Source organism: Oncorhynchus masou, chromosome 9, assembly GCF_036934945.1.
Source record: "Oncorhynchus masou masou isolate Uvic2021 chromosome 9, UVic_Omas_1.1, whole genome shotgun sequence".
Classification (NCBI taxonomy): Eukaryota; Metazoa; Chordata; class Actinopteri; order Salmoniformes; family Salmonidae; genus Oncorhynchus; species Oncorhynchus masou.
This window is the reverse complement of record NC_088220.1, coordinates 86,663,001-86,676,930: the sequence shown is the minus strand read 5'-3', so window position 1 is coordinate 86,676,930 and position 13,930 is coordinate 86,663,001.

Genomic DNA, 13,930 nt, shown 5'->3' with positions numbered 1-13,930 from the left:
GTGTGGTGTAGTGTAGATCTGTTGGATAACTGGTGTGGTGTAGTGTAGATCTGTTGGATAACTGGTGTAGTGTAGGTCTGTTGGATAACTGGTGTGGTGTAGTGTAGATCTGTTGGATAACTGGTGTGGTGTAGTGTAGATCTGTTGGATAACTGGTGTAGTGTAGGTCTGTTGGATAACTGGTGTGGTGTAGTGTAGATCTGTTGGATGTGTGGTGTGGTGTAGTGTAGATCTGTTGGATAGCTGGTGTAGTGTAGTGTAGATCTGTTGGATAACTGGTGTGGTGTAGTGTAGATCTGTTGGATAACTGGTGTGGTGTAGTGTAGATCTGTTGGATAACTGGTGTAGTGTAGGTCTGTTGGATAACTGGTGTGGTGTAGTGTAGATCTGTTGGATAACTGGTGTGGTGTAGTGTAGATCTGTTGGATAACTGGTGTAGTGTAGGTCTGTTGGATAACTGGTGTGGTGTAGTGTAGATCTGTTGGATGTGTGGTGTGGTGTAGTGTAGATCTGTTGGATAACTGGTGTAGTGTAGGTCTGTTGGATAACTGGTGTAGTGTAGTGTAGATCTGTTGGATGTGTGGTGTGGTGTAGTGTAGATCTGTTGGATAACTGGTGTAGTGTAGGTCTGTTGGATAACTGGTGTAGTGTAGTGTAGATCTGTTGGATGTGTGGTGTGGTGTAGTGTAGATCTGTTGGATAACTGGTGTAGTGTAGGTCTGTTGGATAACTGGTGTAGTGTAGTGTAGGTCTGTTGTATAACTGGTGTGGTGTGGGTCTGTTGGATAACTGGTGTGGTGTAGTGTAGGACTGTTGGATAAGTGGTGTAGTGTAGGTCTGTTGGATAAGTGGTGTGGTGTGGTGTAGGTCTGTTGGATAAGTGGTGTGGTGTGGGTCTGTTGGATAACTGGTGTGGTGTAGTGTAGGACTGTTGGATAAGTGGTGTAGTGTAGTGTAGGTCTGTTGGATAACTGGTGTAGTGTAGGTGTGGTGTAGTGTAGGTCTGTTGGATAACTGGTGTGGTGTAGTGTAGGTCTGTTGGATAACTGGTGTAGTGTAGGTGTGGTGTAGTGTAGGTCTGTTGGATAACTGGTGTGGTGTAGTGTAGGTCTGTTGGATAACTGGTGTGGTGTAGTGTAGGTCTGTTGGATAACTGGTGTGGTGTGGTGGATAACTGGTGTGGTGTAGGTGTGGTGTAGTGTAGGTCTGTTGGATAACTGGTGTGGTGTGGTGTAGGTCTGTTGGATAACTGGTGTGGTGTCGTGTAGGTCTGTTGGATAACTGCTGTGGTGTGGTGTAGGTCAGTTGGATAACTAGTGTAGTGTAGGTCTGTTGGATAACTGGTGTAGTGTAGTGTAGATCTGTTGGATAACTGGTGTAGTGTAGATCTGTTGGATAACTGGTGTGGTGTGGTGTAGGTCTGTTGGATAACTGGTGTGGTGTGGTGTAGGTCAGTTGGATAACTGGTGTAGTGTAGTTGTTGAGCGGCTTCACTGTAAGTACATTGCTTTGGATATTAAAAAAATAAAAAAAATAAAAAATACATTGTTTGAACTCTATGATAATGGTTGGTTTTTATTCGTCTATCAACATGGCTGTAGACATTATTAGAATACAACAAGTGTCGCTGGTCAAAACGCCACTTAATTTATACTCATGACGACTTTCGGGTGGTTTCCATGTTTCGCAAGGATGAAAAATATTAAACTTTGACCCCTGTTGCAGCGTCCGTTTTCATGGGTATGTGGGATGGGATGTATGCAGGCTATGTCTCGAGCCACTGTAGCGACATAGTGTAATGAGTACGATGGGAGAGCTGGTTTCAAGTGCAGGGCGCAGCAGGTGTTTATTAGTGAAGGACCACAGGAGGAGGCAGGTAGCTGGGTTCAGGGGCAGGCAGCTGGGTCCAGGGGCAGGCAGAAGGTCATACACAGGAGGAGGCAGGTAGCTGGGTCCAGGGGCAGGTAGCTGGGTCCAGGGGCAGGCAGAAGGTCATACACAGGAGGAGGCAGGTAGCTGGGTCCAGGGGCAGGCAGAAGGTCATACACAGGAGGAGGCAGGTAGCTGGGTTCAGGGGCAGGCAGCTGGGTCCAGGGGCAGGCAGCTGGGTCCAGGGGCAGGCAGAAGGTCATACACAGGAGGAGGCAGGTAGCTGGGTCCAGGGGCAGGTAGCTGGGTCCAGGGGCAGGCAGAAGGTCATACACAGGAGGAGGCAGGTAGCTGGGTCCAGGGGCAGGCAGAAGGTCATACACAGGAGGAGGCAGGTAGCTGGGTTCAGGGGCAGGCAGCTGGGTCCAGGGGCAGGCAGCTGGGTCCAGGGGCAGGTAGCTGAGTCCAGGGGCAGGTAGCTGGGTCCAGGGGCAGGTAGCTGGGTCCAGGGGCAGGCAGAAGGTCATACACAGGAGAAGGCAGGTAGCTGGGTCCAGGGGCAGGCAGAAGGTCATACACAGGAGGAGGCAGGTAGCTGGGTCCAGGGACAGGCAGAAGGTCATACACAGGAGGAGGCAGGTAGCTGGGTCCAGGGGCAGGCCGAAGGTCATACACAGGAGGAGGCAGGTAGCTGGGTCCAGGGGCAGGCAGCTGGGTCCAGGGGCAGGCAGAATGTCATACACAGGAGGAGGCATGTAGCTGTGTCCAGGGGCAGGTAGCTGGGTCCAGGGGCAGGTAGCTGGGTCCAGGGGCAGGAAGAATGTCATACACAGGAGGAGGCAGGTAGCTGAGTCCAGGGGTAGGCAGCTGGGTCCAGGGGCAGGCAGAATGTCATACACAGGAGGAGGCATGTAGCTGGGTCCAGGGGCAGGTAGCTGGGTCCAGGGGCAGGCAGAATGTCATACACAAGAGGAGGCATGTAGCTGGGTCCAGGGGCAGGTAGCTGGGTCCAGGGGCAGGTAGCTGGGTCCAGGGGCAGGCAGCTGGGTCCAGGGGCAGGCAGCTGGGTCCAGGGGCAGGCAGCTGGGTCCAGGGGCAGGCAGCTGGGTCCAGGGGCAGGCAGCTGGGTCCAGGGGCAGGTAGTTGGGTCCAGGGGCAGGCAGCTGGGTCCAGGGGCAGGCAGCTGGGTCCAGGGGCAGGCAGCTGGGTCCAGGGGCAGGCAGCTGGGTCCAGGGGCAGGTAGCTGGGTCCAGGGCCAAAAACAATGATACACAGGAGGACTAATTAGGAAATAAACAGAGCTCTCTCTGACTAGATGTGTATGAAAACAAACAATACCTCACAATGATGGGGTGCAAAGAACTGAACTAAATAGTGTGTGATAATGACATACAGGTGTGTGAACAGGTGATTGGGATCTGTAAAGTGAGCTGCGTTCAGGCGGATCTACGTGTTTGAGAGTGTGAGTTTGAAGCAGACGTTACACATAGCCATGACAACGAACCTCACCTGTCAATCAAACACCTGATTGAAAGTTAGCCAGCTAACGTTAGCACACAGGATATGATACCTACAGTGCCCTCCACTAATATTGGCGCCCTTGGTAAATTTGAGCAAAAAGGGCTGTTTATCTATCCTCTTGGTCTTTCATTGAAAATATTCACAAAAATGTAAAAAAAATAAATGTGAAATAAAGTAAGTACATATTTTACACGCCAAAACATGTGTGCCACAAAGCTGTTGACCGGGGTAGGAGTAGCCAGGTGGAAAGCATAGGTAGCCGTAGAAAAATGCTCGATTATCGTAGATGTATCAGTGGTAACAGTGTTTCCTAGCTTCAGTGCAGTTGGGCAGCTGGGAGGAGGTGCTTTACAGTGTCCCAGAACTTTTTGGAGTTTGTGCTACAGGATGCAAATTTCTGTTTGAAAAAGCTAGCCTTAGCTTTTCTAACTGCCTGTGTATATTGGTTCCTAACTTCACTGAAAAGTTGCATATCGTGGGGGCTATTTGATGCGCCACATTATATTTTGTGCTGGTCAAGGGCAGTCAGATCTGGAGTGAACCAAGAGCGATATATATATTTTTTTTAATTTTACCTTTATTTAACTAGGCAAGTCAGTTAAGAACAAATTCTTATTTTCAATGACTGCCTAGGAACAGTGGGTTAACTGCCTGTTCAGAGGCAGAACGATAGAATTGTACCTTGTCAGCTCAGGGGTTTGCACTTGCAACCTTCCAGTTACTAGTCCAACGCTCTAACCACTAGGCTACCTGCCGCCCCATATCTGTTCTTAGTTCTACATTTTTTAAATGGGGAATGCTTATTTAAGATGGTGAGGAAAGCACTTTTAAAGAACGACCAGGCATCCTCTACTGACGGAATGAGGTCAACATCCTTCTACGATACCCGGGCCAGGAAGATTAGAAAGGCCTGCTCACAAAAGTGTTTTAGGGAGGGGTGGTCATTTGACCACGGACCCATTACAGATGCAGGCAATGAGGCGGTGATCGCTGAGATCCTGGTTGAACATAGCAGAGGTGTGGGTATTTAGAGCGCAGGTTGGTCAGGATGATATCTATGAGGGTGCCCGAGTTTACGGATTTAGGGTTGTACCTAGTAGGTTCCATGATCATTTGTGTGAGATTGAGGGCATCTAGCTTAGATTGTAGGATGGCCGGGGTGTTAAGAATGTCCCAGTTTAGGTCACCTAGCAGCACGAGCTCTGAAGATAGATGGGGGGCAATCAGTTCACATATGGTGTCCAGGGCACAGCTGGGGCAGAGGGTGGTCTATAACAAGCGGCAACAGTGAGAGACTTATTTCTGGAAAAGTGGATTTTTAAAAGGAGAAGCTGGGACTGTTTGGGCACAGACCTGGATAGCATGACAGAACTGCAAGCTGTCTCTACAGTAGATTGGGCACAGACCTGGATAGCATGACAGAACTGCAAGCTGTCTCTACAGTAGATTGCAACTACACCCCCTTTGGCAGTTCTATCTTGGCGGAAAATGTTGTAGTTGGGGATGGAAATTTCAGAATATTTGGTGGCCTTCATAAGCCAGGATTCAGACACGGCTGGGACGTCAGGGTTGGCGGTGTGTGCTAAAGCAGTGAATAGAACAAACTTAGGGAGGAGGCTTCTAATGTTAACATGCATGAAACCAAGGCTTTTACGGCTACAGAAGTCAACAAATGAGAGCACCTGGGGAATGGGAGTGGAGCTAGGCACAGCAGAGCCTGGATTAACCTCAACATCACCAGAGGAACAGAGGAGGATAATGGTACGGCTAAAGGCTATAAGAACTGGTCGTCTAGTGCGTTGGGAACAGAGAAAAAAGGGAGCAGATTTCTGGGCGTGGAAGAATAGAATCAAGGCATAATGTACAGACAAGGGTATGGTAGGATGTCAGTACAGTGGATGTAAACCTAGGCGTTGAGTGAGGTTTCGTCTCTGGAGGCACCAGTTAAGCCAGGTGAGGTCTCTGCATGTGTGTGGGGTGTGGGATGAAAGAGCTATCTAAGGTATTTTGAGCGGGACTGAAGGCTCTACAGTGAAATAAAACAGTAACAACTAGCCAAGACAGCAGTAGCCAAGGCATATTGCCATTAGAGAGAAGCATAAAGCAATCGCAGGTGTTGATCAGGAGAGCTATGACAATAACGGGTAAATGGTGATGAATGGGCAGAGAGGGTCAGTTAGGTACATGCAGGACCTGAGTTCGAGGCTGGGGCCGACAGGTAAATGGTGATGAATGGGCAGAGAGGGTCAGTTATGTACATACAGGACCTGAGTTTGAGGTTGGGGCTGACAGGTAAATGGTGATGAATGGGCAGAGAGGGTCAGTTAGATACATACAGGACCTGAGTTCGTGGCTGGGGCTGACAGGTAAATGGTGATGAATGGGCAGAGAGGGTCAGTTAGATACATACAGGACCTGAGTTCGTGGCTGGGGCTGACAGGTAAATGGTGATGAATGGGCAGAGCGGGTCAGTTAGGTACATACAGGACCTGAGTTCGTGGCTGGGGCCAACAGGTAAACAAAACGAGGTACCATGTTATTGAAACAGTCCAGGGGGCATCAGCTGTGTAGCCGAGGGTCAAAAGAGCAGCAATAGGTGAGTCAGGGTGCCGTTTGGTAGTCACTACTACACTAGGCGAGCAGGGGACACAGTGTTCTGAAAAGCTAGCGAGCCGGGGCTAGTAGATGGTTCTTTGGACGTTGTAACAGAATGGACGTTGTAACAGAATAGCCCGTTGAGACCACATCGGATGGTTACTGTCTCCTAAACTATGATCAAGTTGTTTGGGCGGTTTGCCATAAAAAAGCCTTTGCTGTCATCTAACAACAAACTCAAGCATCTACAGTTTGCAAAATGTTACTGGTACTTTCAATGGGACCAGGTTCTATGGTCAGATGAGACCAATATAGAGTTTCAATGGGACAGGGTTCTATTGTCAGGTGAGACCATTATAGAGTTTCAATGGGACCGGGTTCTATGGTCAGGTGAGACCATTATAGAGTTTCAATGGGACAGGGTTCTATTGTCAGGTGAGACCATTATAGAGTTTCAATGGGACCTGGTTCTATGGTCAGATGAGACTAATATAGAGTTTCAATGGGACCGGGTTCTATGGTCAGATGAGACCATTATAGAGTTTCAATGGGACCGGGTTCTATGGTCAGATGAGACCATTATAGAGTTTCAATGGGACCGGGTTCTATGGTCAGATGAGACCATTATAGAGTTTCAATGGGACTGGGTTCTATGTTCAGATGAGACCAACATAGAGTTTCAATCGGACCGGGTTCTATGGTCAGATGAGACCATTATAGAGTTTCAATGGGACGGGTTCTATGTTCAAATGAGACCAACATAGAGTTTCAATGGGACAGGGTTCTATGGTCAGATGAGACCATTATAGAGTTTCAATGGGACCGGGTTCTATGGTCAGATGAGACTAATATAGAGTTTCAATCGGACCGGGTTCTATGGTCAGATGAGACCATTATAGAGTTTCAATGGGACGGGTTCTATGTTCAAATGAGAACAACATAGAGTTTCAATGGGACCGGGTTCTATGGTCAGATGAGACCGTTATAGTTTCAATTGGACTGGGTTCTATGGTCAGATGAGACCAAAATAGAGTTTCAATGGGACTGGGTTCTATGGTCAGATGAGACCAAAATAGAGTTTCAATGGGACCGGGTTCTATGGTCAGATGAGACCATTATAGAGTTTCAATGGGACCGGGTTCTATGGTCAGATGAGACCATTATAGAGTTTCAATTGGACCGGGTTCTATGGTCAGATGAGACCATTATAGAGTTTCAATTGGACCGGGTTCTATGGTCAGATGAGTCCATTATAGAGTTTCAATGGGACAGGGTTCTACGGTCAGATGAGACCAACATAGAGCTTTTTAGAAACATACACCAGAGGTGGGTTTGGAGTAGAAAGAAAGCCTTGCAGAAAAGTACCTCATCACCACTGTGAAGTACGGTGGTGGATCGTTGTGTGCCGGTTTTCTTCCTAACGTCCTGGACAACTTGTTAGGATACATGGTATCATGGACTCCATCAAATACCAGCAGCTATTAAATCAAAACCTGACTGCCTCTGCTAGGAAGCTTAAACTGGACCGTGGTTGGATCTTCCAACAGGACAATGATCCAAACACACCTCAAAATCAACACAAAAATGGTTCACTGACCACAGAATCAAGGTTGATTAGCAGATTATACATGATCTCAATTCTAGCTCCAAGATGGCAGAAATGTAAATAAAACAACAAAAGTAGACTGTGCTGATTTATAGGTACATTGAACCATGTTGTGTGCCGTAGTTTACAAACTCAGTGGATAGTGCACAAACAATGACATCATGTCTGAATTCCTCCATCTTTATTTTACTAGGCAAGTCTGTTAACAACAAATTCCTAATTTACGGTGACGGCCTATCCCCCAAACCAAACTCTCAGACAACGCTGGGACAATTGTGCTCCGCCCTATGGAACTCCCAATCACGGCTGGACGTGATGTAGCCATGGATTTGAACTAGGGACAGCAGGGACACATCTTGCACTGAGATGCAGTACCTTAGATCGCTGCGCCACTCGGGAGCCCTTGATTACCTTGATTATTTTCAGCCAAAAATGTGCAGGAGAGGTTCTTTAGGCAATGTAGAAGATACAGGAAGGTCAAGGAAGACAAAAATAAACCACCGTGGTTGATATTCTAATGAATTTTGAGGAGAGACAAGGTTGATCACCAATCAAGATATGAACTTTATTTTCAAAAACAAAACAAAAACGTATCGATAAGGGGGCTGGTCACAATACCCACAAGAAGGTGAATATAGTGAGAGCCAACTGAGTGGAGTGGGTCTCTGGGTTATATACAATCTCAGGACAGGTCAGGACAGGTCAGGACAGGTCAGGATAGGTCAGGACAGGTCAGGATAGATCAGGATAGGTGAGGATAGGTCAGGACAGGTCAGGATAGATAAGGATAGGTCAGGATAGGTCAGGACAGGTCAGGACAGGTCAGGATAGATCAGGATAGGTCAGGACAGGTCAGGACAGGTCAGGATAGATCAGGATAGGTCAGGACAGGTCAGGATAGATCAGGATAGGTCAGGACAGGTCAGGACAGGTCAGGATAGGACAGGTCAGGTCAAGTCAGGATAGGACAGGTCAGGATAGATCAGGATAGGTCAGGACAGGATAGGTCAGGACAGGTCAGGACAGGTCAGGATAGGACAGATCAGGATAGGACAGGACAGGATAGGTCAGGACAGGTCAGGACAGGTCAGGATAGGTCAGGATAGGATAGGTCAGGACAGGTCAGGACAGGTCAGGATAGGACAGGACAGGTCAGGACAGGTCAGGATAGGACAGATAAGGATAGGAGGATAGGAGGCCAAGCACCTATCCACAGCTGGAGAATTGCAGACATTAGTTAGGTGTTGAAGTTAGAAAGTCTCCTAAACTATGATCAAGTTGTTTGGGCGGTTTGCCATAAAAAAGCCTTTGCTGTCATCTAACAACAAACTCAAGCATCTACAGTTTGCAAAATGTTACTGGTACTTTCAATGGGACCGGGTTCTATGGTCAGATGAGACAATTATAGAGTTTCAATGGGACAGGGTTCTATTGTCAGGTGAGACCATTATAGAGTTTCAATGGGACCGGGTTCTATGGTCAGATGAGACCATTATAGAGTTTCAATGGGACCGGGTTCTATGGTCAGATGAGACTAATATAGAGTTTCAATCGGACCGGGTTCTATGGTCAGATGAGACCATTATAGAGTTTCAATGGGACGGGTTCTATGTTCAAATGAGAACAACATAGAGTTTCAATGGGACCGGGTTCTATGGTCAGATGAGACCGTTATAGTTTCAATTGGACTGGGTTCTATGGTCAGATGAGACCAAAATAGAGTTTCAATGGGACTGGGTTCTATGGTCAGATGAGACCAAAATAGAGTTTCAATGGGACCGGGTTCTATGGTCAGATGAGACCATTATAGAGTTTCAATGGGACCGGGTTCTATGGTCAGATGAGACCATTATAGAGTTTCAATTGGACCGGGTTCTATGGTCAGATGAGACCATTATAGAGTTTCAATTGGACCGGGTTCTATGGTCAGATGAGTCCATTATAGAGTTTCAATGGGACAGGGTTCTACGGTCAGATGAGACCAACATAGAGCTTTTTAGAAACATACACCAGAGGTGGGTTTGGAGTAGAACGAAAGCCTTGCAGAAAAGTACCTCATCCCAAATGTGAAGTGCGGTGGTGGATCGTTGTGTGCCGGTTTTCTTCCTAACGTCCTGGACAACTTGTTAGGATACATGGTATCATGGACTCCATCAAATACCAGCAGCTATTAAATCAAAACCTGACTGCCTCTGCTAGGAAGCTTAAACTGGACCGTGGTTGGATCTTCCAACAGGACAATGATCCAAACACACCTCAAAATCAACACAAAAATGGTTCACTGACCACAGAATCAAGGTTGATTAGCAGATTATACATGATCTCAATTCTAGCTCCAAGATGGCAGAAATGTAAATAAAACAACAAAAGTAGACTGTGCTGATTTATAGGTACATTGAACCATGTTGTGTGCCGTAGTTTACAAACTCAGTGGATAGTGCACAAACAATGACATCATGTCTGAATTCCTCCATCTTTATTTTACTAGGCAAGTCTGTTAACAACAAATTCCTAATTTACGGTGACGGCCTATCCCCCAAACCAAACTCTCAGACAACGCTGGGACAATTGTGCTCCGCCCTATGGAACTCCCAATCACGGCTGGACGTGATGTAGCCATGGATTTGAACTAGGGACAGCAGGGACACATCTTGCACTGAGATGCAGTACCTTAGATCGCTGCGCCACTCGGGAGCCCTTGATTACCTTGATTATTTTCAGCCAAAAATGTGCAGGAGAGGTTCTTTAGGCAATGTAGAAGATACAGGAAGGTCAATGAAGACAAAAATAAACCACCGTGGTTGATATTCTAATGAATTTTGAGGAGAGACAAGGTTGATCACCAATCAAGATATGAACTTTATTTTCAAAAAACAAAACAAAAACGTATCGATAAGGGGGCTGGTCACAATACCCACAAGAAGGTGAATATAGTGAGAGCCAACTGAGTGGAGTGGGTCTCTGGGTTATATACAATCTCAGGACAGGTCAGGACAGGTCAGGACAGGTCAGGATAGGTCAGGACAGGTCAGGACAGATCAGGATAGGTGAGGATAGGTCAGGACAGGTCAGGATAGATAAGGATAGGTCAGGATAGGTCAGGACAGGTCAGGATAGGTCAGGATAGGTCAGGACAGGTCAGGACAGGTCAGGATAGATCAGGATAGGTCAGGACAGGTCAGGACAGGTCAGGATAGATCAGGATAGGTCAGGACAGGTCAGGATAGATCAGGATAGGTCAGGACAGGTCAGGACAGGTCAGGATAGGACAGGTCAGGTCAAGTCAGGATAGGACAGGTCAGGATAGATCAGGATAGGTCAGGACAGGATAGGTCAGGACAGGTCAGGACAGGTCAGGATAGGACAGATCAGGATAGGACAGGACAGGATAGGTCAGGACAGGTCAGGACAGGTCAGGATAGGTCAGGATAGGATAGGTCAGGACAGGTCAGGACAGGTCAGGATAGGACAGGACAGGTCAGGACAGGTCAGGATAGGACAGATAAGGATAGGAGGATAGGAGGCCAAGCACCTATCCACAGCTGGAGAATTGCAGACATTAGTTAGGTGTTGAAGTTAGAAAGTCTCCTAAACTATGATCAAGTTGTTTGGGCGGTTTGCCATAAAAAAGCCTTTGCTGTCATCTAACAACAAACTCAAGCATCTACAGTTTGCAAAATGTTACTGGTACTTTCAATGGGACCGGGTTCTATGGTCAGATGAGACCATTATAGAGTTTCAATGGGACCGGGTTCTATGGTCAGATGAGACTAATATAGAGTTTCAATCGGACCGGGTTCTATGGTCAGATGAGACCATTATAGAGTTTCAATGGGACGGGTTCTATGTTCAAATGAGAACAACATAGAGTTTCAATGGGACCGGGTTCTATGGTCAGATGAGACCAATATAGAGTTTCAATGGGACCGGGTTCTATGGTCAGATGAGACCGTTATAGTTTCAATGGGACCGGGTTCTATGGTCAGATGAGACCAAAATAGAGTTTCAATGGGACTGGGTTCTATGGTCAGATGAGACCAAAATAGAGTTTCAATGGGACCGGGTTCTATGGTCAGATGAGACCATTATAGAGTTTCAATGTTATAGAGTTTCAATTGGACCGGGTTCTATGGTCAGATGAGACCATTATAGAGTTTCAATTGGACCGGGTTCTATGGTCAGATGAGTCCATTATAGAGTTTCAATGGGACAGGGTTCTACGGTCAGATGAGACCAACATAGAGCTTTTTAGAAACATACACCAGAGGTGGGTTTGGAGTAGAACGAAAGCCTTGCAGAAAAGTACCTCATCCCAAATGTGAAGTGCGGTGGTGGATCGTTGTGTGCCGGTTTTCTTCCTAACGTCCTGGACAACTTGTTAGGATACATGGTATCATGGACTCCATCAAATACCAGCAGCTATTAAATCAAAACCTGACTGCCTCTGCTAGGAAGCTTAAACTGGACCGTGGTTGGATCTTCCAACAGGACAATGATCCAAACACACCTCAAAATCAACACAAAAATGGTTCACTGACCACAGAATCAAGGTTGATTAGCAGATTATACATGATCTCAATTCTAGCTCCAAGATGGCAGAAATGTAAATAAAACAACAAAAGTAGACTGTGCTGATTTATAGGTACATTGAACCATGTTGCGTGCCGTAGTTTACAAACTCAGTGGATAGTGCACAAACAATGACATCATGTCTGAATTCCTCCATCTTTATTTTACTAGGCAAGTCTGTTAACAAAAAATTCCTAATTTACGGTGACGGCCTATCCCCCAAACCAAACTCTCAGACAACGCTGGGACAATTGTGCGCCGCCCTATGGAACTCGCAATCACGGCTGGACGTGATGTAGCCATGGATTTGAACTAGGGACAGCAGGGACACATCTTGCACTGAGATGCAGTACCTTAGATCGCTGCGCCACTCGGGAGCCCTTGATTACATTGATTATTTTCAGCCAAAAATGTGCAGGAGAGGTTCTTTAGGCAATGTAGAAGATACAGGAAGGTCAAGGAAGACAAAAATAAACCACCGTGGTTGATATTCTAATGAATTTTGAGGAGAGACAAGGTTGATCACCAATCAAGATATGAACTTTATTTTCAAAAAACAAAACAAAAACGTATCGATAAGGGGGCTGGTCACAATACCCACAAGAAGGTGAATATAGTGAGAGCCAACTGAGTGGAGTGGGTCTCTGGGTTATATACAATCTCAGGACAGGTCAGGATAGGTCAGGACAGGTCAGGATAGGTCAGGACAGGTCAGGACAGGTCAGGATAGATAAGGATAGGTCAGGATAGGTGAGGACAGGTCAGGATAGGTCAGGACAGGTCAGGACAGGTCAGGATAGATAAGGATAGGTCAGGATAGGTCAGGACAGGTCAGGATAGATCAGGATAGGTCAGGACAGGTCAGGACAGGTCAGGACAAGTCAGGATAGGACAGGTCAGGATAGGTCAGGACAGGTCAGGAAAGGTCAGGATAGGACAGATCAGGATAGGACAGGACAGGATAGGTCAGGACAGGTCAGGATAGGTCAGGATAGGTCGGGATAGGACAGGTCAGGATAGGACAGGACAGGATAGGTCAGGACAGGTCAGGACAGGTCAGGATAGGTCAGGTCAGGATAGGTCAGGACAGGTCGGGATAGGACAGGTCAGGATAGGACAGGTCAGGATAGGTGCAACCTTAGAGATAATGTACAATGGTTCCAAACACCAACCCCCCCCCCCCACACATCCTGTGCCAGTGCTTGGCCTCCAGTACAAAGACCTTGCTGTTTTGTTCAGAACATAAAGAACATACCGTATTTCATTACTTAGTCTCCACCCTGATAAGGGGACCAAAAGAGAGACTTCCCCCCCCCCCCCCCTCCCCTCAGGCTAGGGGGGAGAGGTGCTGACACACTGACACTGTGAAGGAATGTTATTGGTTCCTACGCTCACGCCTCCCTTCACTTGGTTCATACTAGATACACGTTCCCCTATGGAAACAATATTCCCTTTCTGATATTCTGCATAGCAACAGGGACATGTGATAGACAAGCCTGACTCCTCCCCTCCGTGGGACCCAGGTGACTGAGGCCCATATGAGGGAGGAAGTGCAATCGCCAACACCAGAGTCTGAAAGGAAAACATGTCAGTAAGCATATTCTGCTGAAAGTCAATATCAGCGTGTGAAGTAGCTAGCTAACTGTAACTGTTAAACCTTGTGAACAAACTAGAATGTGTAGATATATTTGCATGTAAGATTCCTTGCATTAGCCTAATCACCAACAGTTAGGATATTTTTATACAAGCAGGTACTCACTTCTTTATGGC